Consider the following 25,713-nt stretch of genomic DNA (forward strand, 5'->3'; position numbering starts at 1 on the left):
ACATATACACATACTGTTCCTAATCAGATATATAGGACAATCTTAAAACAGAGCTATACTCTTCTTAGCCCATTGACTTCAGTGGCCTTAAAAGATGCAACTCTGCTTAGGATGGCACTAGTAGTCTGTACTCCTAAACCACTTTACAGGGTAACATGTTCGATTGTGTTCAGTGGGACATTCTGAGTAATACTTAGATCACTTTATTAGTCTCTTCCAAAGTGGTACAAAAAGTAATTTCAAGAGGAAGTTAAAAAGCACGATGGTGGCTAGTAGTCATTGCATGTAGTGATTGCATATGTCCGTGTATTGCTATGCGTTCATGTGCTGCGTATGCATAGCTGTGTGAACATGCAGTGTGTTTTACATGTGACTTGCTTGTTTTTTCCTCTATGTGTGCTAGTGCTTTTTGTCTAGGAAATTCCTAACATTTGATGAAGCCTTGGCTTGGAAATACATTGTGCTGAATTCAGAGTTGCATTCACTTAAAGAGGTGAGCAGCAGTCTTTCTGCCATTTACCTGTGCTTAAGCCCATCAGTGCTGTCATAAGCAGAGTGAACCTTGTCTAAACCCATTGACTTAATGAATTTAGGATGACAATGATCAATGCATTGATCATTAAAAAAATTGATTTGGCTGGTCAAATAATTTAAGGCATTAATTTACAAAAACAAGTTGGGTTCTGGCTCAAGAAAGCTTATGCCATGATATATATGTTAGTCTTTAAGATGCCATAAGCAGGGGTGTTCTGTTTGGTATACTGAATATATACCAAATAGTTGCCAATTTGGTATTATCCAGGTATACCAAATAACATTAGAGAATCCAGAATAAAATCAGGATACCGATTAAATCAGTGCTGGATAAACCTGAGTATATTCAGGTTTAACTGGCAAACACAGAGTCTTTTTAAAGCTGGCTGGCTGCTTTTGCAAGCTCTTCTCAAATTTCCAAGGCTTTCCTAGTTCCCCCCCCCCCCCCCAGGTGAAAGGTATGTGAGGCAGAAGGCAAGGGGATTGAGTGAATGGGTGAGGTTTGCAGGCTTCCTAGACTTGTCTGATAATAGTTTGATGTTGGGATTCTGAGGTTTGGTTGATTCTGTTGTGCTTGCATTGGCCCTGGGTTCTGCATGCCTGGGTTATTTGAGTGACAGTGGTTCTGTTAGGCTTGCAACAACTTCTTTCCTTGCTTTGGTTCTGCTGAGATGCTCTTGGTTGACATTGGTTCTGATGGGATTCTCTGGTTTGACATTGGTTATTGTGGGATTCTCTAATGTGATGTTGGCTCCCCTTGCTCTGTTCTAGGGGATTCTCTGGTTTGACATTAGTGCTGATGGTCTGGTGGGATTCTCTGGTGTGATGTTGGTTCCCTTGCTTCAGTTTGGTTCTGGGGAATTCCCTTGCTTCAATTTGGTTCTATTGGGCTTTGTTTCTTTTAGATTACATTGGAAAGTAGCTTTTGGCCAGTGGTTGCCCCTTTGTTTAATTGCCTGGAAAGCCTTGGTAATATTTCTCCTGTAGGAAACAATGGAGTGACTGGGAACACCTTGTTCAGGTGCCGCTAGAATTGGACCTCTGGGTCTAATCTTCCTGAAACTTGGGTGGGAGGTCTTTAGTGGACAGCCAGGACTAGGTTCCCTGCAAATTTGATGAAGTTTGCTTGAAAAATGCTTCCTGAATATTTTACTCCATAGTGAATAATAGCTAAATATATACAGCATTCCTAGTTAAAACCGAACCTGAATCAAGGATCTGACCTAGATTGAATACTAAATATTTATGGTGTTCCCAAATACTGGATCCGAATTAAGCTGAGGGTTTTTTTGGCTGTACATCCATATTATTGAGGCTTTGTTGTTTGGTAGCAGCAGATTAAGATGGCTACTTGTGTAGAATTAAAATATGACTCTAATTACAAAATCTTTCCAGAAGACTCCTGAATCTAGTCTCTTGCTCCCTTTTGAAGATTTAAGGATGTGTTAAATCAAATTGAGGCCACTTGAAGAATGCAATAGACTTGGTAGCAGTCCTGATTCCTGGGTATTTCTAATCTGTGTTGATGCATGGATTGATTGCATTTGAGTTTATGCTGTTTCTTTTTGAGTGGGATAAATATTTTTCAAATGAGGACCTCAGGGCAAAACTAATCTATGTAGGTACATGTTGCTTTCTTTATGAAAAGGATGCTTCTTTCCATGTCCAGCAAATGTGAAGTCTTATGTCCAGTCCATTTAAAATGGCAGTGGTGTTGTAGGATAAGATGGCAACCAGTCATTTGGCTGAGGGAGAAAAACTCTGGCTCTGCTCTGGGCTGAGTGGCTCATCTGCAGGTCATGGAAGACCAGTATGCCAGTGCTCTTGTTGAATGTACCCTGTCAGGCACCTCCACGGTTCTCTAAACGGGCAGAGCTTCATGGAGCAGCACAGTTTGTACGTGTTTGCATTTATACTGTGCTATACTACAAATGCAGCCATCATCTTATATAAAATTGTTTTTGGTTTGTTACCTTGTACCTGTTCCACTGCTTGTCACTCTGTGTGTGCGTGCATGCCCATGCACTTTATTCTTCCTCTTGAATCCTGTTTGTTGATGGCTGATGCTAAACAAGTGCTCATTAGAAGCTATATCATGTGCCTTAAATGGGAGGAAAGCTGAGCTGAAGCTTACTCCCAAACAAGAAATGTAAGCATGTGTGATCTTGGCTTCTGCAGAGTTGACGTGGTTCTTCTTTCATGCCACTGATGTCAGAAGACACATGAATGCAGTTTAGAAAGTAAGATGCCACTTACAGGGGAGTGTTTTTAACTTCATGGACTGTTTAACGTAGACAAATAATAAGAGGTCAATTTATAATGTATATATAATAGGTGGTCAGTTTATAAAATTTAAGTGGTTATATTGTCTAACATAGTCTCTCTACACAATACTTTTGACAGGTGTTCTTTACATGTCGGGAGATGCAACATTAGTCAGGAAGCATAGTTTTAAATAATAGAGCTGGCGGAAATTGCTCCAGAGGGGACGGATTCTCTCACAGCTCTCCGCCGCCTCTGGCGTTTCCCCTTCTGGAGCCTTTACCCTGCTGAGGCTTGGTTAATTCATAGTTTTAAGCAGCAAGGGCAGCAGAGTAAAAGCTCCGGAAGGGGAGACAGTCCAGCATGCCAGAGGCAGTGGAGAGCTGTGAGAGAATCTGTCCCCTCTGGAGCAATCTCCACCAGCTCTGTCTCAAAACTACACTTCCTGGCTAAAATTGTGTCTCCTGACACATGCCCCAGAGTCTTGTGTCGTAGTGACACTCTAAACCTTCAACCAAGCTTTGGAAATAAATGCCAATGAGAACTTAAAATATGTAATGTAAGTTTCATGTAACATAAAGATCATAGTACTTCATAATGTCCCTCATTTTAGAGCTTTCTTTGCATTTGAGGTTCAGTATCTTGAGAGTATGCACCTGACTGAAAAATATTCAAGGATAACTTATTTTTAAGTTCTTCTAGACAGGCTTCAAAATAAAATTAGCATTCTGAACTGAAATTTAATTTACTTGATTTTGACCCAAGTAGCTTTATAGTTCAAAGGAGAGATGTTAATTTTTGTATATACCATTAGGACATTTTGGAGGTCTTTCCGTCATGGAATTGACATAGGTCGGAGGCTACTTGATGGCATATAACAACAACAAATCATTAGGAAATGTAGTACAAAAACATTTTAGTGTTTGTAGGGTATCTAAGGTATCTTTCAAGTTACATAGAAATGTTGAAGGTATCATTTGGCTCTGAAGAGAACACAGAAATGATATTGTTTGTTACTCATCAGCATTAATTTGCTAACTAAGCTGGTGGTGGATCAGTTTTGTCATCCAAGCAGCAGGGCCATGTGTAGACCCATCCAACAACAGTAAAGGCACACAAGTCTGCTGTTGGCTGGTTGCTGGGACAATGAGGGTAGAGCCCGAGAGAGGTTGTAAAAGTATAAATGAGGGCTCCCTGGGACTGCTAAGTAGGGATGCCCAAACACCTCCCTGTTCTGCTCAACTAATCAGCAGGCTGTTCACAGCCTGTTCATGTGTATTTTCTGTATAAGGCTACTTGCAGCCATCAGAAGGAGACTTCAAGTTTATGAGGGATCCGTTTGAATTTGGCTTTGATCGCCTGCTCGGGAAATTTTGCTCTGTGCCCAGTAAAGTTTTTTGGGGTGTGTGTGTGGATTAGGAGCCAACTCCCAGCTGATCAACTAGATGTGTCCTCCCCCCCCATACTTTCTCGGAACTTTGCAGATGTTAAAAGCATTACTTCTGTCCCCAGTCAGTTGGTGCATGTGTGTGTGTGTGGGGGGGGGGTTATGAGCTCCCCTCCTTTGCAATGCAGAATTCAAAAGCTTCTGTCCTCACTCAGCTTTGGAGGGTGGGGGGAATCTCCTTTTTGCAACTTTATTATGTAGCTATTTTGCTAGGTGGCCCAGACCTGTGAGCTGGCTTCTGACCAGCAGGCAGCAGCTTACTTGTTTAGTTGCTTGATACAATCCAAACACATCCCTGATTCTCTCACAGTCTGATCATGAGGCAGGTTTGTCTGCCAAGCAGGATTTCTGAGAAATTTGAGGCATCATTGAGTTATAAATTGGGAAACTGGTGAGGTGTGGATGGCTTAAACCCTTCCCTCTTCCTGCCATGTTCTTGATTAGAATTTGGGCACCTACAATCTGATTTTTAGAGGAAAAATGAGGTAGAGCTTACCATTTCACTAAAGTATCACTGTTTTGTCTGAGTCCTAATTCTTCTATTATAATGTGTTTGCAGAAACCAAATCTATGAGTTTCAGATGCCATACAGCGTGGCAGTGATTATTTGAAAGAAAAAAGGGACACCGGGGTGTGTGTGTGTCTTTAGGCTGTGGGTCTTATTTAGGCCAACTTTTAAGATGAGAGATGCAGTCTGGTGGAATAGACTTGGAAAGGCCCAGGTTCAAATCCATGCTTGCCCTGATTAGTCCTTGGACAGTTGCTTTCTCTTAGCCTAAGGTACTTCACAGGGTTGTTGTATGGATAAAACAGTAGAGGAGTGAGCTGTGTTTACCATCCTGAGCTTGGAGGAAGGATGGTACAAAAATATGATAAATAACGCATCTCCTTTAGCATTGGATGAAAGGGGCCCTCCCTGGCAGCTTTGTTAAAGTTTTTTATTCTGAAATGTCTCCAGTTGGATACTTGCTACTGAGAATGAATGTTTGCGTGGGTTTTTGTTTTCTGTAGTTCTGGTGGGCCTGTCACATTTCTTCCATGGGCTATGTTAACGTAACCCTAATTGCTTTTAGCCAATGCATAGTACCATCTCTGTTGTGACATGCTAGTTTTCTTGAAGTTTATATGAGGCAGAAGATTTTTTGGAGAGAACATAGTGCCTAGTAGGTTGCCATAGAAGCAAAACCAGAAATGTTTAGTGTGATCGCTTCTACCACGAGTTCCCTATTTCTTCAGTGATTGTTGATTGTATTACTGCTGTTCTCCTAATAGTTGTATTATGTGCTATGTTGACAGATTACATTCAGCGCAATGTTGTGATGACATCTGCTGTTTTGGCTGTTCTTATTAAATCAAAGCTGCTTGATAATATTAACACAGGGGTTGTGCAGCATTACGATATCTTGAGATTTGGGGGTAAAAAGGGTATTGATTTGGTCTCATGGATAAAAATGCCCCGTTGTCTGCTATAATGCATAATTTCAGCATTTATTTTCTTCCGGTTAGAACCCCCCCCCCCTTTGGCACTGTCTGTATTAAGTTTTCAATGTCCTTGTGGCCTTAATCCCAACATTTGGAAAAACAGAGGTGTCTGTAACAAATCTATTTTATAACTAGAGTTAAAAAGAACTCAGTTTTAATACAATTAAAAGAAGATTGAGGTGAGCATGTTGACAGAATCTACTAGATATTTGAAAGGACCAAGAAGAGACAAAGTCTTGGTTTATTTGTTGTGGTTAGCGGCCAAGAAAAGACTTGGATACAAGCCATGGAAAGTATAAGATATATGATAAGTATTGGAATAACAAATGGCATGCTTTTTATTCTCATTGCATAAAGAGAATTTCATTTTCCCTACAAATAAATTCAGTCTGTGGGGGGATAAAATAGTAGACAGAAGCTTTTTCATGCATTGTTATCCCAATGTTCCTCCCAGGATCTTAGATCAGTGTACATAGTTTGACCCATTTCCCTCTATTTTATCTTTGTAGTAAATCAATGAGGTGGTTAGGCTGAGAGAAAGTGGTATGAGGATTTCAACATAAAGTTTCTGGGCAATTGGTGTATACTGTAAGGAGTATGGATCAGTGTGGTAACAGGTAATATTGATGGACCATTATTAAGATTCCTTCATAATACCTTCGGAACTCCAAGATGTGTGTCAGGAATAGCTTTGAGTGCTGAGATCGAGAAGATGTCTTATAAAGCATAAGCTTGGTTGAGAGCATTTAACTTGGATTAGTTATGCTGGATCTTCATGAGTAATTGGGATAAATATTTGGAATACAAACTATCATGTTTGGACATCACCTATGTATGATAGAAACTATGAGTAGTAATGTATTGAGTAAGTTAATCCAAAGATATTTGAGGAATCTTGATTGTAATAGCATGTTGGTTAGAGCTCATATAGTATGCTCTTCCCTTTCAGTTGGTATCCCTCCTCCGATGAAAATGCCAAATTATTTGTTTGAGTTAACTCTCCCAAAGTATAGAAGGACATTTTTGCTTGTACGTTTGAACTCCTTGCCATCGGCAGTGTTGTTGAGAAGGTTTTGTGGTATTCCATACTTTAACAGACTCTGTTGATGTGGTACTAAGAGAATTGATTCTATACAGGGTGGATAAAAATCAATGCTTTTTTAAAAAAAATCAAAAAAATCAGATTTTTTTAATTTAAATTGGATTTTTTTGATTTAAATCGGATTTTTTAAATTTAAATTGGATTTTTTTAAAATAAAATGCTTTTTGAGGAAAATATATTACCATCCAAAGGTTATTCCATCATGAAATAAAGATTAGTTTTTAATTATGTAGAATAAGGCTGTATATGTTTAATTTTTTTGGTAAATAAATTCCATTAATCCGTTCACAATGTCATGCTCTTCCAGAGGTTTTTGTAAGATTATTGGGCAGTTTCTCTGCCTACAAGATATTATCACAGATGCTTGGTTTTGCAGTTCTCAAAACTGAATTTGTGTCAGCTCAGCAGAGATCACATGCCTCTTCTTCACAGCAAAAATGTTATAACATGAACAGAGTTGAGGAAAAGACCTTAATCCTATTGTTCTACAAACCTATGAAGACAGAATCAACCCCTTCAGTGCTAAGTTTCAAGAAGTTCAGTGAATAGAAGCAATATTTTTCTGATTGTTTGGAGTGGAATAGATCTGCACAAGAAGAAACTAAGTGTGAGGAGGGAGGAGCAAGCAGTACAAAATGAAAAAACTTTTTGAGCACAATACTGCACAAGTCTTTGGATCTTTTGTGTGTATGACCTGAGGTTTATCACATTCTTTCCTTGGAGGAAAAAACCTATAATGGCAGCAGGCCGTAAAAGAGACCCGGTTTGGGAATACTTTAATGAAGTTCCTTTACCTATCGGTAAGGCAGGCATGCGTGCAAAATGCAAACACTGCAACAAAGAGATGCAAGGCGTGGTGGCCCGAATGAGGCAACATCATGAGAAGTGCTGTGATGAAGATGACCAAAGAAACATTTGAACAGGCAGGATCTTCAGGTTGGTAAACATTTTTATTGAATCATATTTCTAAAAACTGCCTTGAACTGTCATGTTTGAGCAAAATTATATTTCTTCTTATTACTTCATGTTACTGTCATTTGGTACAGTTATGAAGAAAAGCAATATTCCTTTTGGGGCAGTGCTGTACAATAAGCAGAAATTATATGAAGAATAAAATAACAGCATTGACTTTTTTGTTTAGGGGAATTCATCGTCAACATTAAGGATTCTGGAAACTATCCACCTTCAAGATCACCATCCTCCTGTTCTACAGTTTCAGAGTTATCCATCCCGGATAGTGCTTCATTTGCATCATCATCAGACACCCACAGTATATCACCTAAAAGAAAGAAAAAAACCCTTCTCCCTCTGAGGCGGAGGACATCTTGGGTGATTCCCACCATCCAATCAGGGAGGCAGGAACTAACTTTCTTCCTCTTCCTGTCTAGCCTGTGGGACCACCCTCTCTTCAGTTCTGTTCCTGCCTCCAGGGAGAGCAGTTCTGCAGCAGACTAGCTCTGCTGCCTTTTTTTCTCTTTATCTCTTATTTATCTTTCTTCTTCCTCAAATCATTCTTTACCTTACTCCTTACTTACTTCATTACCTTACTCTCCTCCCATTTCCTCTTCTTTTACTCCTCTTGCCAAAGAATGAAAAGAAGAGGACGAGATGGTCTCTAGAGAGTCATCGGACTCTGAGGAAAGCTTCATGGAGAAGAATTTGGGCTGTTCCCACGGAGAGCCATCCTTCCGGTGGCGGGAACAGGCCCAGCCAGCACCAGCATGCCTCTGAGGCTGTATGGGTTCCCTGGCAAGGAGAATATGGGCTGTTCCCATGGAGTGCCGTCCTACCGATGGCGGGAACAGGCCCAGCCGGCACCAGCATGCCTCTGAGGCTGTATGTGTTCCCCGGCAAGGAAATGGCCTTGGAAGAGACGCAGGCCTCTCAACAGCCCCCTCTTCCACAGAGGGAGCTTGTTCAAACAGCGTGCCTCAGCCAGCCAGCTGAGAACAGCGCCACCTGGTGGAGCTCAATTTTGGCGGGAAACAACGCAACACACTTGCCAATCTCCTGGCAGGAGAAACATGGCTGAAACATAATCCAGACACCCAGAGCTCCAGCCGACAAGCCCAGGAGGGCCACGTAAGTGTTCCCCTGAGCGTGTTATATCTCCAGAATTCCTGTCAGCAATTAGACTGACTGTGAGGGAGGAAATCCTGTTACTTTACCAGTCAGAAGCACCTTGGCCCTATAAAGATTCCAGGAATCTCCTCAGCCCTGGCTCCATGTGAATGTGCCCATGCCAATCTCCTGGCTGGAGATTTTACAGCAGGCCTTTCCCCTTTGGATTTAGACCTGCTTTTACAACAAGATCTAGCCCTGCCTTTCCCTGTCAGATGGGTAATGTATAAAGGGCGCAATTTTGCCGGTGTCTTTGAACCTTTTAACTCTTAAGACTAACCAGGAGAGAGGAAATAGTGGTGTGGTGTCTACCTCCTCCCTCCATGAGTAAGGCTGTAGCTCTGTGGAAGAGCTTCTGCTTTGTATGCAAAAGATCCAGGTTTGTTCCCCATTAACTCCAGTTTAAGAGTTTAGGTAGATGAGGAGAAAAACCTCTTTCTGAGACCCTGGTGACCTGCTGCCAGTCTGAGGAGATAACACTGACCGATGGTCTGAGTCAGAATAAGGCAGTTTGCAACGTTTATCAGTCAGGGATCCCCACGGAGCAGGGGGATCGCCCTCAGATAGAGTTTGTAATGACAGGGAGAAGGATGAATTCCTTCAGATGTGGCAAAGGAAGAAATATCCCTACCAGAGCAGTCAGTCCAGCTGTCAGAATCTGAGGTCTACCAGAATTTACACCTAAGACATTCTCAGCCTTAGAGCTGTAAAAATTAGCCTTGGGGGAGTAGGACCCTTAGACTGGGAATACCAAATCTAGCCCAGGGAAACGAGTCACTTCCTCGTGAAGGTTCCTCAGAAAAGGTCCTCCCATTTCCAGAATATTTGTGGAGAAGGTTCAAGGCTGAGTGTTCTACACCATAAGCCAATTAATAATCCTCAAACTTGGTCCCCCCAAAAAACTGTACTTACTACCTTTCTTTGCTATGAGTTGTTGCAGGTACCTGCGATGGAACCTCCAGTGGCTACTCTTCAGTCATCTGGGCTCTGGTCAGAAGATGGGTAAGGATCAGTCAGAGACCACTTAGACAAGAAGAGAGAGGCCATGCTAACAAGAGCTCACGAGGCCATGACCATGGCTATTAAGGCTACAGCTATTGTCTCTATTGCCTCAAGAGTGTCAGAAGTATGGATCTGGAAACTGATCCAACTCCTCCTGTACAACAATAGCTGCCCCCATTGAAGGGGCAAACAGAAATGTAAGGGTCAATACCTTCAAGGCAGATATCATCCTGGATACATTTACCTTTTTCTTCTAGGATTATGGTCTTGACAGCAGTGACAAGCTGGCACACTTGAGTAAGAGCATGGCCAGCAGATTCACACTCTAAAAATATCATCCTGGCTTACCTCTTTCAGAGAGACAAGCTATTTGGGGGTGCCCTGGGAAAGATCTAGATTGAGACCTAGGACAGAAGAATGTGTTGCCAAAAACATTCAAACAATCTGAGAGGAGATCCATTGGACCTCAGCCTTTTATTCATAACACGCACTACTAAGGTCCAGACAAGATTCCAAATGGCCATCCTGAGGTTAATCTAGGCAACCCTTTAATAAGGGGGGTCTTTTTAAGACCACACTTGTAGTATAGCGGTTAAATAACTGAACAGTGATGCAGTCCTCTGCAGGTTTACTTCTCACTGCTGCCATGAACTTTCCATATGGTCTTGGATAAACCAGTCCTCTCAGTCCCAGCTCTCCAGCTGTATTGTGGGGATAATGCTTACCTTTTCCCAAGATCAAACAGACAGTTCTCCACACGGGGAAAGAGATCAACCTTAATACCCAGATCTCTAAGACAGAACTTGCTAGCTGTCCCGTGAGAGGCCAACTACTCTTTACCATCAAGCTTAGGTTGACAAGCAGGCAGGCCTTACACATAGTCTCACAAGGCTATTCCATACAATTTGAAAGCTGCCCTCCAGAAAGGGGTCTACTCAATCTTCTTCTCAGTCCCTAAAAAGAATAGGGACTGGAGGGTGTTATTAGACCTCAAGTTTTTTGAACAAGTTTATCAAATTATATCACTTCTGAGTGGAGACTCTGGGCTCAGTCGCAGTGACTAATCAATCAGAAGAACACATGACATCTACAGATCTCACAGAGACATACCTCCATGTACCAATTCTGACAGCCCATCAAAATTATCTAAGATTTTATGTTTAAAAAAATAAAAAATAAAAATTGGCAGTTCTGAGCCATCCTGTTTTGGCCTGTCCGTCACACCGAGAGTATTTACAAAATTCATGATCAACCTCATCATATGTTTCAGAGACGGGGTATTCATGTTCACTTGTACCCAGATGATCTCCTGATCGGTTCAAGAGAAAATCTCACCACAACACTCAATTCACCATTCAGTCCCTACAAGCTTGAACACCTGGGTTAGATCACAGTCACCAAAAGGGTTTTTTCTATCCCTCACCAAAGAAAAGGTCAGGAAGACCAAACTGCTGACTGAGACTGTCATCAGAGTGCATAATCACTTCTCACAACACTACTGAAACTGATGGGTTTGCTAGTTGCTACCTACAATGCAATACCTTTGGGGTCGTCTATAGGCAAGACCACTTCAGACCTTTCTTAGATCTCATTAACAACAGATCATGGAGAAGACAGATCTTCCCATTCAGATACCACTTCAGATCAAAACCCATCTGAGCTAAGGTCACCAACCCAATACAAAGCAAAAGATTCATGATCCCTCGAGAACAACAAATATTTACAGGTGTAAGAATCAGGTTAGGCATGTCTCCCTATCAATGACGTAGGAAGGGGAGCAATTTGTCTGGCCCTGCTCCAGTTCAGAGCTCTGTATGGACAAGGTTGCAGACAAAATATATATAAACAAGCAGGGGGGATTCAAGACCTTGAAGTGACACAGGTGGCAGCAAGGATACTTACCTGGGAGGATGGTCATCTAGCTTCAATCAGAACTGTACACATCAAAGGCATATCCAATGCCCGGGCAGACTGGCTGAGGGGACAACGGGAATAGTCCCTTAAGAAACATCTCATAACATTGCACTTCACAACACCTCATGAACCTGTGTGCGCCCCAACACAGCCATCAACTACCGGGGTACATGACAAGATTTGTTCTACTCACAAGCAGATGCCCTGACATTGCAGTGGCCATTAGGCCTCCTCTATGTATTACTACCCTTACTAGTAACAGACCATGCCTTTCCACCCTCCAACAGATGGTGATATTTCCACCTTTTACCCTACTGACCTCTTCGGTCAAGTTACAGCAGGGACCAATTTGGCTCCCTCATTTAGACTTACTCTGCTTAACCGTGTGGAAATAGAAAGGAACGCCTTCCTAAGATGGGGATATTTCTGAGAGGTGGCCAACATTCTCCTAGCATTCAGAAAACCGTTTATGCTCAGAATTTACAACTCTTACTGGGAAGCCCTCACTCAGTAGACATTTTACACAGCCCTGACCAAGCATCCATTTGAACCAGTCAAGGATGTTCCCCTGAGAAAGCCGAGAATGAAGACTATCTTCCTTATTATGTTCGCGTCTGACAGAAGATTTAGTCAGACCTGAACTCTGTATCTTTCCCAATAGTAAGGTGATGCCTCGTGCTGTCTTCCAAAACCGTATTCCAAACTGCATAGTTTGCAAGAGATAAGGCTACCATATTTATACCTGTACCCTAAATAGACGAGGGAGAGGCTCTGACACAACCTAGATGTCAGAAGGAGGATTAAGGCCTCTGCTCCGAATAGTGCAAATTAGAAAGTCAGTCTTACTGTTCTTAAATATATCTCATCTCAGTTTAGGGAAGAAAATGTCTTCAGCAGCAGTAGGTGCCAATAGCAAAACATACACTATCGAAACTCCTAAAAACTCTTTTCGCAGAGGTTCCTTGTGGAATACCAGCTCACTCTTTGAGCAATGCTACTACCAGTGCAGCGTTACACGGGAACACTTTTGTAGAAGAAGGCTACAAGTTTGTCAGTCTTGACCTTATTAAGATGCTACAAATCGAATCTATATGATTCAGCGGACACCGACTGTAGTGGAAAAGTACTGCAGTGCATGATCATGGACGAAGACCACATCCCACCCAGAAACTGGAAACTGCTTTGGGAGCACCCAAGATGTCCTCCGCCTCAGAGGGAGAACGGACCTTTGGACACTTACCGTGAAGGGTCCTTCTCCTCTGAGGAAAGGAGGACATCTTGCCCTCCCCGGGTCTCCGTCCTTCTCTACCCTGCTGCCTCATTCTTATACCTCCTCCGGGTTATGCTTTATTTACAGTACATGTTAATGCAACAGGTGTTTTTTCTCTCAGTATTAACAGTTGCTGAATGATAAATTCAATGTTACTGCTTTGTGGAGTCACCTGAACTGAAGAGAGGGTGGTCCCACAGGCTAGACAGGAAGAGGAAGAAAGTTAGTTCCTGCCTCCCTGATTGGATGGTGGGAATCACCCAAGATGTCCTCCTTTTCTCAGAGGAGAAGGACCCTTCACGGTAAGTGTCCAAAGGTCCGTTCCCTCCTGGAACCACCATAGATAAGTTTGTGATAAAAACTAGCAGATTAGAAAAAGAGTTAATTGATGAAAAAATGCCCAGTTTGTTTATGCAACGAACTCTTCTTTCCGTCTGACTGAGAACCCACATTTCATTAATATGGTTCAGTCACTGAGACCAGGATACAGTCCACCCTGCAGAGCAGATGTTGCAGGGAAACTGCTGGATAAAGTGTATGACAGAGAAATGGAGCAATGTGCAACAGCTCTGGAGGGTAGAATTGTTAACCTAAGTATTGATGGGTGGAGTAATGTCCACAATGATCCTGTTGTATGTGCTTGTATAACAACAGAAAAAGGGAAAGTCTTCCTTGCACAAACAATTGATACGTCAGGAAATGCACACACAGCAGAATACTTACAAGAAGTGGCAGTAAAAGCTATAATAACATGTGAACAAAAATTCAAATGTCTATTACGCAGTTTGGTCACAGACAATGCTGCAAATGTATCCAAGATGAGAAGAAATTTAGAAGAGCAGGAAGGGAATACAAAGCTAATAATATATGGTTGCAGTGCTCGTTTGCTGCACCTCTTAGCCAAAGACTTAAGTGTTCCAGAAATAAAGACTAATGTTGAAATTGCTAAATACTTCCGTAACAATCATTTTGCTGCAGCAGCTCTGAAAAGGATGGGTGGAACCAAGCTAACGCTCCCACAAGATGTTAGATGGAACTCTGTGGTGGACTGTTTTGAGCAGTATATCAAGAACTGGCCTATTCTGATGACAGTTTGTGAACAAAATCGAGATAAAATAGATGGCACTGTCACGGCCAAAATCCTCAACATTGGGCTTAAGAGAAATGTTGAACATATGCTGAGCATCCTGAAACCCATCTGTGAAGCTTTAAACAAAATACAGAAAAATAGCTGTTTTATTGCTGATGCTGTTGAAATTTGGAAGGAACTGAGTGAACACTTAAAAACAGAACTACACATGGACAGAATTAAATTACAAGCATTAAAAAAACGAATGGGACAAGCACTGTCTCCAGCTCATTTTTTGGCAAATATTGTCAATATCCAGTACCAGGGTCAAAACTTAAGTGCTGAGGAAGAGGAGTTAGCTATGACATGGGTATTCAGCAATCATCCATCTGTAATGCCAACTATAATAAACTTCAGAGCTAAGGGGGAACCATTCAAGAAATATATGTTTGCTGAAGATATTTTAAAGAAAGTCACACCAGTGAACTGGTGGAAGTCACTTAAGCACTTGGATTTAGAGACTGTTCAAGTAATGATTTCACTTTTAACAGCAGTAGCTTCTTCTGCAGGCGTTGAAAGAATATTCTCTTCCTTTGGACTCATTCATTCTAAATTGAGAAATCGTTTGGGACCCGATAAAGCAGGAAAGCTTGTTTTTCTTTTCCAGATTATGAACAAAGAAGAAGATGAAGATGACGAGTGAGCTACAGAGGACAAGTTTTTCATGTGTAGGCTGGGCTGACAGTCTAAGTTTCTTAAAATATATATATTTTGTTTAGCCAAATTAGTTAACAAACATGGATGTTTGTTTAAGCAAATAACATATGCTGTAATGTTATTGTTTCAGTTGAATAAATAAAACTATTTAAATTGTTATTATTAAGGTAATGATTATTTTTCTCCTTCCAATAAAGTACAACAGAAAAGTTGTCCAAATATGAATGATTAACCTAAACTGGGGATAATTCATCTCACAATAAATTAACTATAATGTGTTTCTAATAGTATTAAAATCAATATTTTATACAACTGTAAAACTAATATGAAAAGTTGTTATTCTAAAAATCTTCATCTACTTGCATATTAAAGTTATACCAGCAAGAATTAGTCTTTATGTAGAAAACTATGATTTAAATCAAGCCTTACTGACTAGTGATTTAAATCGTGATTTAAATCGTGATTTAAATCAGTTTGATTTAAATCAAATCCACCCTGATTCTATAGATCATATTGTTTTGGAGTGTCCTGAATTTTTAGGTTGGAAAGCTAAACTTATTCTTCCTCTGTTTAAGCAGGATTTTATCTCTCTTGAAGCACAATCTTTTTTACTATTAAGAGATGAAGATAAACCAGTAACTATGTATACCACACTGGCTCCCCCCCCCTCCAATTATACTCTATTTCACATTTCTTCTTGTTCTGGGAGAAAGCTCTCATCTGAAGATGGTGTTATCAAATAATACTAATGGAGAGAATTTGTAAGAACCATTCTATTCTAGTGAGCAAGAGTGTGAGTGTGTGGAATAGTGATAAGCAGGTGCATATCTTTACCTCTCTTGCTCACTTACCTAAAAAACGACAATTTTTCCTAACTCTTAGAGCAATTTCTGATCTTCTAGAAGTGTATCTTTAAACACTTGTTGAGAAATGGGTTGAAAATCCCTAAGACATAAATCTTTATTGCTGAATGAACCAGGCATGCATGCAGCTGGCAGACCTGTGGTAAGCAATTTTATTAGCTGTATGCTTCACATGTATCTGTTGCTGTAACTTTTGTTCATTCTCCCTGGTTCTCTACATTTATCGATGCAAGTAGAGAAACTGTATAATCAGCTCTCCTAAGAAAATGTGTTTAAGGTTGTAATATCAGGGCCTTGTTTCTGTTCTGTATGCTGCTTTGATCAAATTACTGTACATAGCATAAGGATGCCAGAACAAAATAATCATAGATGTAGTTGATGTTTCTACTCATTTATGTTATGTGGAAATGTCATTTTTCTGCCTCAAGCAATATGGAATGACAAATATGAAGAGATTAAGTTTCTTGATAGCATGTTTATGAACTGCTCCCCCCGCCAACTAAACTTAACTTTTCTGAGTAAGACATTGTTCTTAAAGTGAGGAGAAGATCAGCCTTTACAGAAAGCACAAAAGTAAGATTTTTCTACAGTTAAAAGTAGAAATTAAAATATTTATGATGGAACATACTGTTGTATGTGAAAGCACAGAGAAGACTGTGGTTGCATTAAAGTGCAGTATTCTCATGACCTAAAAATGAAAATGCAAAAGACCTAATGTAGTCAGGTATGAAGAGGCTGCCAAGGTTGCTGATGAATTGCTGATGAATAGGTATGTTCTTTCCCACTATTGAGAAGTTCTCGTAATATTTGTGTAAAAACACATTTAAACTTAATGAGGGAATACTATTAGGGAAAGAAATACTGATTATCTTGTGTATTGTGTAGTCGGTGTAGCACAGAAGCTATGGAGTATTGCCAGGCATATTGTAAGGATGATTTTTCAATTGAAAACCAATTAGCATAGTGTATGAGCGCTAAGAGTGTAGGAATATGAGGATGTTACTTTTGGAAATGATCATGAAATGCTTTCACCCAGAAAATTCATTCAGACTCGCGTGTTATCAGTTCTGAATGAATTTAAATTACTTTTAAGGTTGTGATGATGCCCGTAAATTGTTCTTAGTACACAATAACCATCTAAGTACACCATGTAATATGTATGGTCAATAGTTCACAAAATGGTTATAATTTACAGAAAGAGCCATAAAATCTTCAAGACGTGTCTGCTTAGCAAAGAGAAGTGAATGTTTATTAAGGGATAAATTATCAGAGAAACATTTTGTTTTCTTATACTGTAGGTGAATAATGTCCTGTATAGCGGAAAAAAGTTAGTTTTCTACATGAAACTGCTGTCCAGAAAAGAACATAAACTAATTTATTTTATTTAACTATATTTTGACATTTTTAAAAACTGGAAGTAAACAACACAGAAAGAACTGGGGCATGAAGGTACTGCTGAAGTGGATTTGGGGAGAAAATCCTATTGATAATGTGGGATTTTTACAAAAAACGATCTTAAAAGCAAATTGCTTGTCCTTCCGCTTTTTTATCCCGTTTCTGAAATTTCTCTAATCATGATAGATCTTTTGAGTTGAAGTTCTGAATTTGGATCTCTTGACGTATGCAAATAGATGCTCACTCTGCTTTGTCTTATTCCTCATTGTTCAGTTGTTGGTTCTAGACATGGAGGCACTTACCCAGTCTACATTAATAGCTGTATCCCTCACGTTCATTGGGGTCCAAGTGAACATTGTGATGTGTTCAGCTACATACATTGATCTGCCTTGTTGGATTGAGTAACTGAGTTAAAGAAGCAATGTGACAGTAAGACAACAGCCAGCTATATGCCATATAAATTGTTATTTTTAACAGTAATGAATTGCATATATCCAAGGTATATAAACAAATTTTTGCTTTTAATTCTTTTGTTTATATGTCTGTCTTAATATTTGCACTTTAATTCAGTTGTAAAAAAGTTAATTGCAGTAAGGGAAAACTTTCTCTGTTTCCCTGTAGTGTGGGGCTGGACTCGCTTGTGTAATCTAGAACTGTTGGTTCTGGATGAATATGTCTTCTAGATGTGTGAATGTCTGAACTGTGTTAATTGACCTGCCGGGGCCTTATGGATGTGTGATCATTTTATACAGCAGGATTTACATTACTGCCTTTGTATTATTGCTTTCTCGCTTACATTCTGGAGAATGTAGATTTATTTAGCATACTTCTTTTAGTTCATAATTTTCTTTATCAGCACTCATTTGTAGAAGTGCTTAATTAACTATAGGGGCATTCTTTGCGGATCAACTAGTGCAAGTTCATATGCTGTTGACGAATTGGGAATTAATATCACCTTGGATAATAATGAAATGTGTGTGGTGATAGTTTTCCTTTAGACTAGTCTTCACAAAGGTTTTTTTTCATGAGTAAGCTGCCTGAAGTCAAGAAAAGTATTTGGAATCAAGTATATTAACTAGATGTTATGTTGTGTCTGCCGCACATTGGGTCGGGCTTCCCTAAGCCGTTTTACAAAGCTGTGATATAAGAGAATTAATGTTTCCAAGAGCTCAGGGGCCCAATTTGGCTCAGGAGCATGGCATGGGGAAAAGAAGCTTCAGTCTTCAACAGTCAGTGTACATGGAACTCATAATGGGGCACATATGGCACGCCATAGCTGTTTTCACTAAGGAAAATAGTGTTGGGGTTGACTAAACTCCCTCTGAGGAGGAGGACATCTTGGGTGATTCCCACCATCCAATCAGGGAGGCAGGAACTAATTTTCTTCCTTTTCCTGTCTGGCTTGTGGTTCACCCTCTCTCTCCAGTTCTGCTCCTGCCTCCAGGGAGAGCAGTCTAGTAGCAGACTATTAGAACTTCAGAGCGGAACCACAAGTGACGCCTGACACCGGTTGGACACTTGTCAGCTTCCCTCCAGTTTTGTTGGGGAATGTAGGCAGCTTGGCGGAATGTTGGACAAGTGACAGTTGAAAAGTCCATTGGACAGCAGTCAGAGAGTCAAGCTGCAAGACTAGGATGCCTACATTTCCCATCAAAACGTGAGGGAAGCAGACAAGTGTCCAACCTGTGTCAGGCGTCACTTGTGGTTCCGCTCTGTTTCACTTTCACTTTCCCATTCCTACTCCTTTGCTCTTCTCTTCCTCTAATTTTTCCTTTGTCTTTCAAACTCTGTTGACTTAAACTTTCATAGTTCCCTATCTTCTTGCTGTCCTCTTCTGTCTCTTACTACTCTTCCTGGCTGAGAGGATCACGGCAGCCATTTGGGGCAGCCGCCTACAAGATGGACGCCAGGGATTCTGGGGACAGCTTCCTAGACAACAGAGAGGAATGCTCCCCAGTATTCGCATCGAACGTGATAGGGATTAATGAATCTGGTGCCGACATGCCTTCTGCCTTGTGCGGTCTCCCAGCTACGTCGGCCTCAGAGCCAGAGAAGAGCTTCAAAAGGCCCATCCCACTGAGCGGGAGACAGAAGCCTCTGCATGCTCCTGATCTGCAGCTGGAGTTGGCGTCTTACCTCAGCCCAGGCTTTTGGCAGGGAAAAACACCAGGTTCATCTTCGTTCTTCTGTGCCTCCACACATGGGACTGCGCAGGCGCAGGCCAGCCGCCGGAGAATTTTCTAGAGCTTCCATGGCTCCGAAGGGGCCGTTTGTCGCGCGCCTCAGCGACCGTTTTCCCGCCCAAACGGTCACGTGATCCTCCAGCGACCAACGGCCCCTTCCCTCAGTTCTCTTCTTGCCGCCGCTTGGAGAGAACGTGAGCTTCGTTGCTCTGTGCTTTTGTGCTTCGTGCTTTATTCTGACTGATTGCTTGGCTTTTGACTTCGGACTTCGTGACCTCGACTATTCTTCGGATCTCGTTTGGACTTTGTTGTGGACTCGGTAATTTGACTCGGACTGTTTGTTGACCTTCCTTTTGCGTGCCCCTGAAGATGGCCTCAAAGGCTCTCTTCAAGCATTGCCTCCAATGCCACACTAAAATGGCCAAGACCGATGGCCATGAACTGTGCCTGTTCTGTTTGGGGGAGACCCATAATGTAACGGCCTGTAAGATTTGCCAGGGCTTCACCAGCAAGGCCCGACAGGAGCGCAAGGCCCGTCTTAACTCCTCTCTGTGGCAGAAGGTCATGTCCGGAGGCGCCCCGTTGCCCTCCTCCAAGGCCGGCCCTAGCCCCTCTGCCGAACGGCATTCCGGAGCTGGCTCAGTGGCCTCCGCGAGGTCGGGGTCGAAACCGCGTCCCCCGAGTGCCTCGGCGTCGAGAACGGCCTCTCCAGCGCAGGGACCGGTGCGGCCGCCCCGTAGCGCATCTTCCACCAGGTCGGATCCGAGACCGACATCGGAACCGAGGATCCGTCTACCGAGTCCCCGATCGGAACCGACGACCGGGTCGATTCCGGTAAAATCTAAGAGATCGAGGCCGAGGTCCCCTTCGAAGGCGAGGAGCGCGTCGGTTCCGAGGTCTTCTTCGGAACCGGCGAAGAAGAAGAAGAAGACCAAACATCACCGGTCGCCACATCCCGCTCCCCAGGAAGAGGTCATCGTGCTTCCTCACACGCCTTCCCCTCATCTGGATTCCCCGGAGCCAGAGGACATCTCCGTGCCGGTGCCGGATCCGATGGCCTTCGAGACGGTGCCTGCAGAATTCTCTTCGGGACCGGAGCCGAGCCCGCGCCGTCGGATCCGAACATCGCCTGCTCTTCGGTCGCCGAGGCTGGAACCGAGCCCGTCTCCTCGTCGGAGCCGTCCGTCGCCTGCCCGTCCGTCTCCACCAGCTGCCGGTCGTGAGCGACGTCGGTCTGGGGACAGTGTCCGATCGGTCCGGTCCACCGCGTCCCGACATCGACAGGCCTCCTACCTCCCCTCGCCATACCATTGCCAGTGGGAAGGGGCACCTGCAGGTTTCTCCGTGTCGGAACCGAGGCCTTCGACATCGAGGTCGACGTGGGCTCCCCCTCCGCACCAGGTTCCGGAATCCCAGCTCGGTTCCGATGAGGAGGATGTGGAGAGCTTTGGCTACCAGTCGGAGTCCTGGTCCGAACCATCGCCAGCTGAAGAGCTTGTACCATCTGCGGACTCGCCATTCGAGGACCTCCGCATCTACGCCGACCAGATGGCGAGGATGGCCAAGGCTCTTGAGATGGACATCTCCTCGGCGGTTCCCCAGACCAAGGACAAGCTCCTCAAGCGCATTTATGGAGACAACCCGGCATATGTTGGCTTCCCCATGCTCGAGGGTCTTGAGGAAATCGTGGAGAAGGTGTGGCAGGTGCCCTGCGATCAACCTCCAACATCCAAGAGGATTGAGCAGCTCTATAAGATCAAGCAGGGTACCTGGCCGGCGCTGGTGAAACACCCTCCACCTTCCTCCTTGGTCACAGAGGAGTTCAACCCCAGGCGATCGGGTCACTCCTCGGTACCTGCTGATAAGGAAGGCAAGAAACTGGATGCCATGGGCAGGCGCCAATACATTGTTTCTTCCCTAGGTCTGAGGATTGCCAACTATCAGACCATCATGGCAGGGTACCAGCTGTACCTCTGGGAGAAGTTGGCATCCTATACGCGAGACCTCCCTCCTGAGCAGAAGGCTGTGGTGTCCCTGCTGCAGACAGAGGCTGTGAGGCTGTCTAAGCAGCAGATGAACGCTGGAAGCCACGCTGCTGACACTGCTGCTAGAGGAATGGCTTCGGCGGTGGTCCTCAGGCGCCACTCCTGGTTGCGGTCTACGGCCCTGTCCCAAGAGGTGCGTTCCAGAGTGGAGAGCATGCCATTTGAGGGGGACTCGCTCTTTTCCAAAGCGACCGACGAGACCCTGAAGAAAAAGAAAGAGGACCGGCAGACGGCGCGGTCTTTGGGCCTGGCTCCAGCGGACAAGCCCTCCTCCAGGTCACGGTACGCTCCCCGATCTGGTCCTTACCATTACCAAGGCAGATACCATCAACAGCGGCCAGGCTACCAGCAGTATCCTGCCTACCAACAGCGGCCTTACCCTCCCGCACAACAGCAGAGGAGGCGTCGGCCCTTCAAGCCTCGTCCGGCACAACAACCGGCCCAGCAGAAGGATCAGCAGGGCACCGGGAGGCAGTACTGACGGGTCACGCCAGCCGTATCCCCGAACTTTTCGGACAGACTTAGTCCACTCCTCTCTGAGTGGGAGTCAATAACATCTGACTCATGGGTCTTAACTATTGTTGAACTGGGATACGGGCTGGAGTTCGTTGAGCTGCCTAGATGCAGTTCACCCCTGACAGCTGTCAATAACACTATGGCCGAGCTGGATGCGGAGATCGTGTCGCTCTTGGCCAAAGGTGCTGTGGAAGAATTGCCCTATGAGGACTCTGTAAAGGGATTCTTCTCTAGGTTCTTCCTGGTCCCTAAGAAGGATGGGGGCTTACGTCCCATCTTGGATCTGAGGGGCCTTAATGCCTTCCTCAAGGTGACCAAATTCAAAATGGTAACGTTGGCGGCTGTGATCGCCTTGCTGAAACAGGGGGATTGGTTTGCGGTTCTTGACTTAAAAGACGCATACTTTCACGTGGGCATACGGAAGGAGCACAGGAAGTACCTGAGCTTTGTTTACCGGCAACGGGTTTTCCGGTATAAGGTGCTCCCCTTTGGCCTGTCCACTGCCCCACGAGTGTTCACTAAATGTGTGGCCCCTGTGGTTTCCTTCCTACGGGAAGAAGGCTGTACCATCTTTCCGTACCTCGATGACTGGCTCATCGTGGCTGAATCAGAGTCTAGGCTGGTGCAGGACATTGGCTTGGTACTTAGCACTTGCCAACGCCTGGGGCTCCTGGTGAACTTGGAGAAATCCAAGCTGGTGCCCAGCTGCAAGGTGTCCTACATTGGTGCACTTTTAGACTCTGTGGAGGGTAAGGCCCTGCTCCCCTTGGAGAGGGCGCGGTCCCTAAGGGGTCTAGTGTCCATGTTTAAAAAGAACCGGTTCCAGTCTGTGCGCACTATCCAGTGCTTACTAGGGCATATGGCAGCGGCCACCTCTGTGGTGCCTTTCGCTAGGCTGCGTATGCGCCCTCTACAGAACTGGTTTGTGCGGAGGTATGATGCTCTACTGCACCCTCCGTCCCTCAAATTCTCTATCCCGAGGGTCATCCTCTCCTCCTTGGACTGGTGGCTGTCTGACGACAACTTGTTTAGAGGGACCCCTTTCGGGTATCAACACCATGATATCACGGTTACCACTGATGCCTCTCTGTTGGGATGGGGGGCTTACTGTGGTGATGTGTCGGTGCAAGATGTCTGGTCTGACAGGGAAAAGACCCTCCATATCAATGTGCTTGAACTAAGGGCCATTCGTTTCGCACTTGTGTCTCTTACAGCACTGCTGAGAAATCGTCATGTCTTGGTGCAGACGGACAACACGACTGCCATGTACTACGTGAATCAGCAGGGGGGCACAGTGTCCATGGCCCTGTGCCGGGAAGCCACACTCACTTGGCAGTGGGCTATCAAGAACGGCGTGTCGCTCCGTGCTATACACGTGGCTGGGTCGGACAATGCCCGGGCAGATGCCCTCAGCAGGGTCCCTTTACTGGAACACGAGTGGGAACTGAACGTAGAGTGCGTTGGGCCGATCTTCCAGATGTGGGGTCACCCGGTGATAGACGTATTCGCCACTGCGGCGACCACCAAGGCCCACACGTTCTGTTCCAGGGCAGGGAGCGACCCCCTCTCTATTGGGGATGCCTTCCAGTTTACGTGGACGCAGGGCTTGCACTACATGTTTCCTCCGTTCCCCTTGATTCCCAGGGTCCTGTGCAAGATAGAGGAGGACGGGACGGACTGCATCCTGGTGGCCCCCTTCTGGCCACGGCAGGTTTGGTTCCCGAAGCTCCTGCGAATGTCCCAACGGACATATGTGAGTCTGCCCCCTCGGCAAGACCTTCTCCTAAACGGGAGCCTAGTCCACCACGATCCCAGGAAGCTGCACCTAACGGCGTGGCGGATCATTCCTCCCCGGTAGGCTTTACTGACGAGGTGCAGAGGGTCCTCCTGAATGCTCGTCGACCATCCACTAGGCGCGCTTATGCGGCCAAGTGGCGCAGGTTTGAGCTCTGGGCACTTGCCAGAGGGGTGGTGCCTGACAACAGTCCCTTGGGGGTTGTGTTCGAGTATTTGTGCCACTTGCGTGGCCTGGGCTTGAAGGCTTCCTCCCTCAAGGTCCACCTGGCAGCGATATCAGCTGTTCACACCCGAGTTGAGGGTGCTACGGTGTTTTCTCACCCACAATCCCGCCAGTTCCTTAAGGGCATGTACAATCTTTACCCACCTGTGTCAGCGCCAGTGCCTCAGTGGTCGCTGTCCTTGGTGCTCTCACGTCTCATGTTGCCTCCATTTGAACCGATGGCTACATGCCCCTTGGATATGCTATCCTATAAGGTAGCATTCTTGGTGGCCGTCACATCGGCCAGAAGGGTCAGTGAGCTGTCTGCACTGAGGTCTGACCCTCCCTTTCTTGTGTTTCACCCCAACAAGGTGGTCCTGCGTCCCTGCCTTGGGTTCCTGCCTAAGGTGGTGTCCGCCTTCCACCTCTCGCAGGATATCTCACTGCCTGCATTCTTTCCTCAACCCTCCTCTAAGGGGGAAAAGGCCCTCCATACCCTAGACTTGAAGAGGGCCCTAGCCTATTACCTGGATAGGACGAAGGGATTCCGCACCTGTCCTCACCTGTTTGTATGTTTTGGGGCCAAGGACAAGGGTAACAGGGCTTCCTCACAGACCCTGTCTAGGTGGATTGTGACGGCCATTGGCAAGGCCTATTCCCTAGCAGGGGTGGCTTGCCCGCTTCATGTCAGAGCCCACTCCACGCGGTCCCAAGCATCCTCTTCGGCACTCCTCAGGGGGGTGCCCCTGGTTAACATTTGTAAAGCAGCCACATGGTCCTCTGCAGACACCTTTGTCAGGCATTACGCCGTTGATGTCAATGCGGAGCAGGATGTATCTGTGGCCAAGGCTGTCTTACACTCCCTTTTTTCCTGAGGGAGTTTTGGAATGACTTTCTTGGCGTACCTGTTGGGTACCCTTGAGTGAAAGTGTGTATATATGTACCTGGGGGTGTGTATATATGTAAATATTGAATATTTATGTGTCCTTACACAGTATTTTTACATAGATGTATATATGCATATCTATTTATTGTTGATCTTGTTTACTTAATAAAATTGTGTTGGACTTCACCCCCGCCTTCCTTATTGTGTGAAGCTTGGTACACTCCCATGTGTGGAGGCACAGAAGAACGAAGATGAAAACAGGGTTAACATACCTGTAACTTATGTTCATCGAGTTCTTCTGTGCTGACACACAACCCTCCCTCCTACCCCGCTGTGAACTCCAATGCACGGTATTGTGATGGCTGTAACGGATATTGGTGTTTTTAAGGTGTTACGGCTGAAGTGTGTTGGTCAAGCGGCGGCAAGGGAGAACTGAGGGAAGGGGCCGTTGGTCGCTGGAGGATCACGTGACCGTTTGGGCGGGAAAACGGTCGCTGAGGCGCGCGACAAACGGCCCCTTCGGAGCCATGGAAGCTCTAGAAAATTCTCCGGCGGCTGGCCTGCGCCTGCGCAGTCCCATGTGTGTCAGCACAGAAGAACTCGATGAACATAAGTTACAGGTATGTTAACCCTGTTAATCTCCTCAGCTCCAGAACCACAGTGAATGCGCCCATGCCAACCTCCTGGTTGGAGATTCCACAGCAGGCTTTTCCCCTTCAGATCTAGCCCTGCCTTTACAACAGGACTCTCCCTGTCAGATGGGTAACATGTGAAGGGCACAAACTTTCCTGTGTTTTTGAACCTTTTAACTTTCTAAGACTAACCACGAGGGAGGAAATATATAATCTCCGCTAGGCTGAAACCTCTGTTAATAGTGGTGTGGTGTCTACTTTCTCCTCTTTCTTC

Source organism: Eublepharis macularius, chromosome 9 (genome assembly GCF_028583425.1).
Source record: "Eublepharis macularius isolate TG4126 chromosome 9, MPM_Emac_v1.0, whole genome shotgun sequence".
NCBI lineage: Eukaryota > Metazoa > Chordata > Lepidosauria > Squamata > Eublepharidae > Eublepharis > Eublepharis macularius.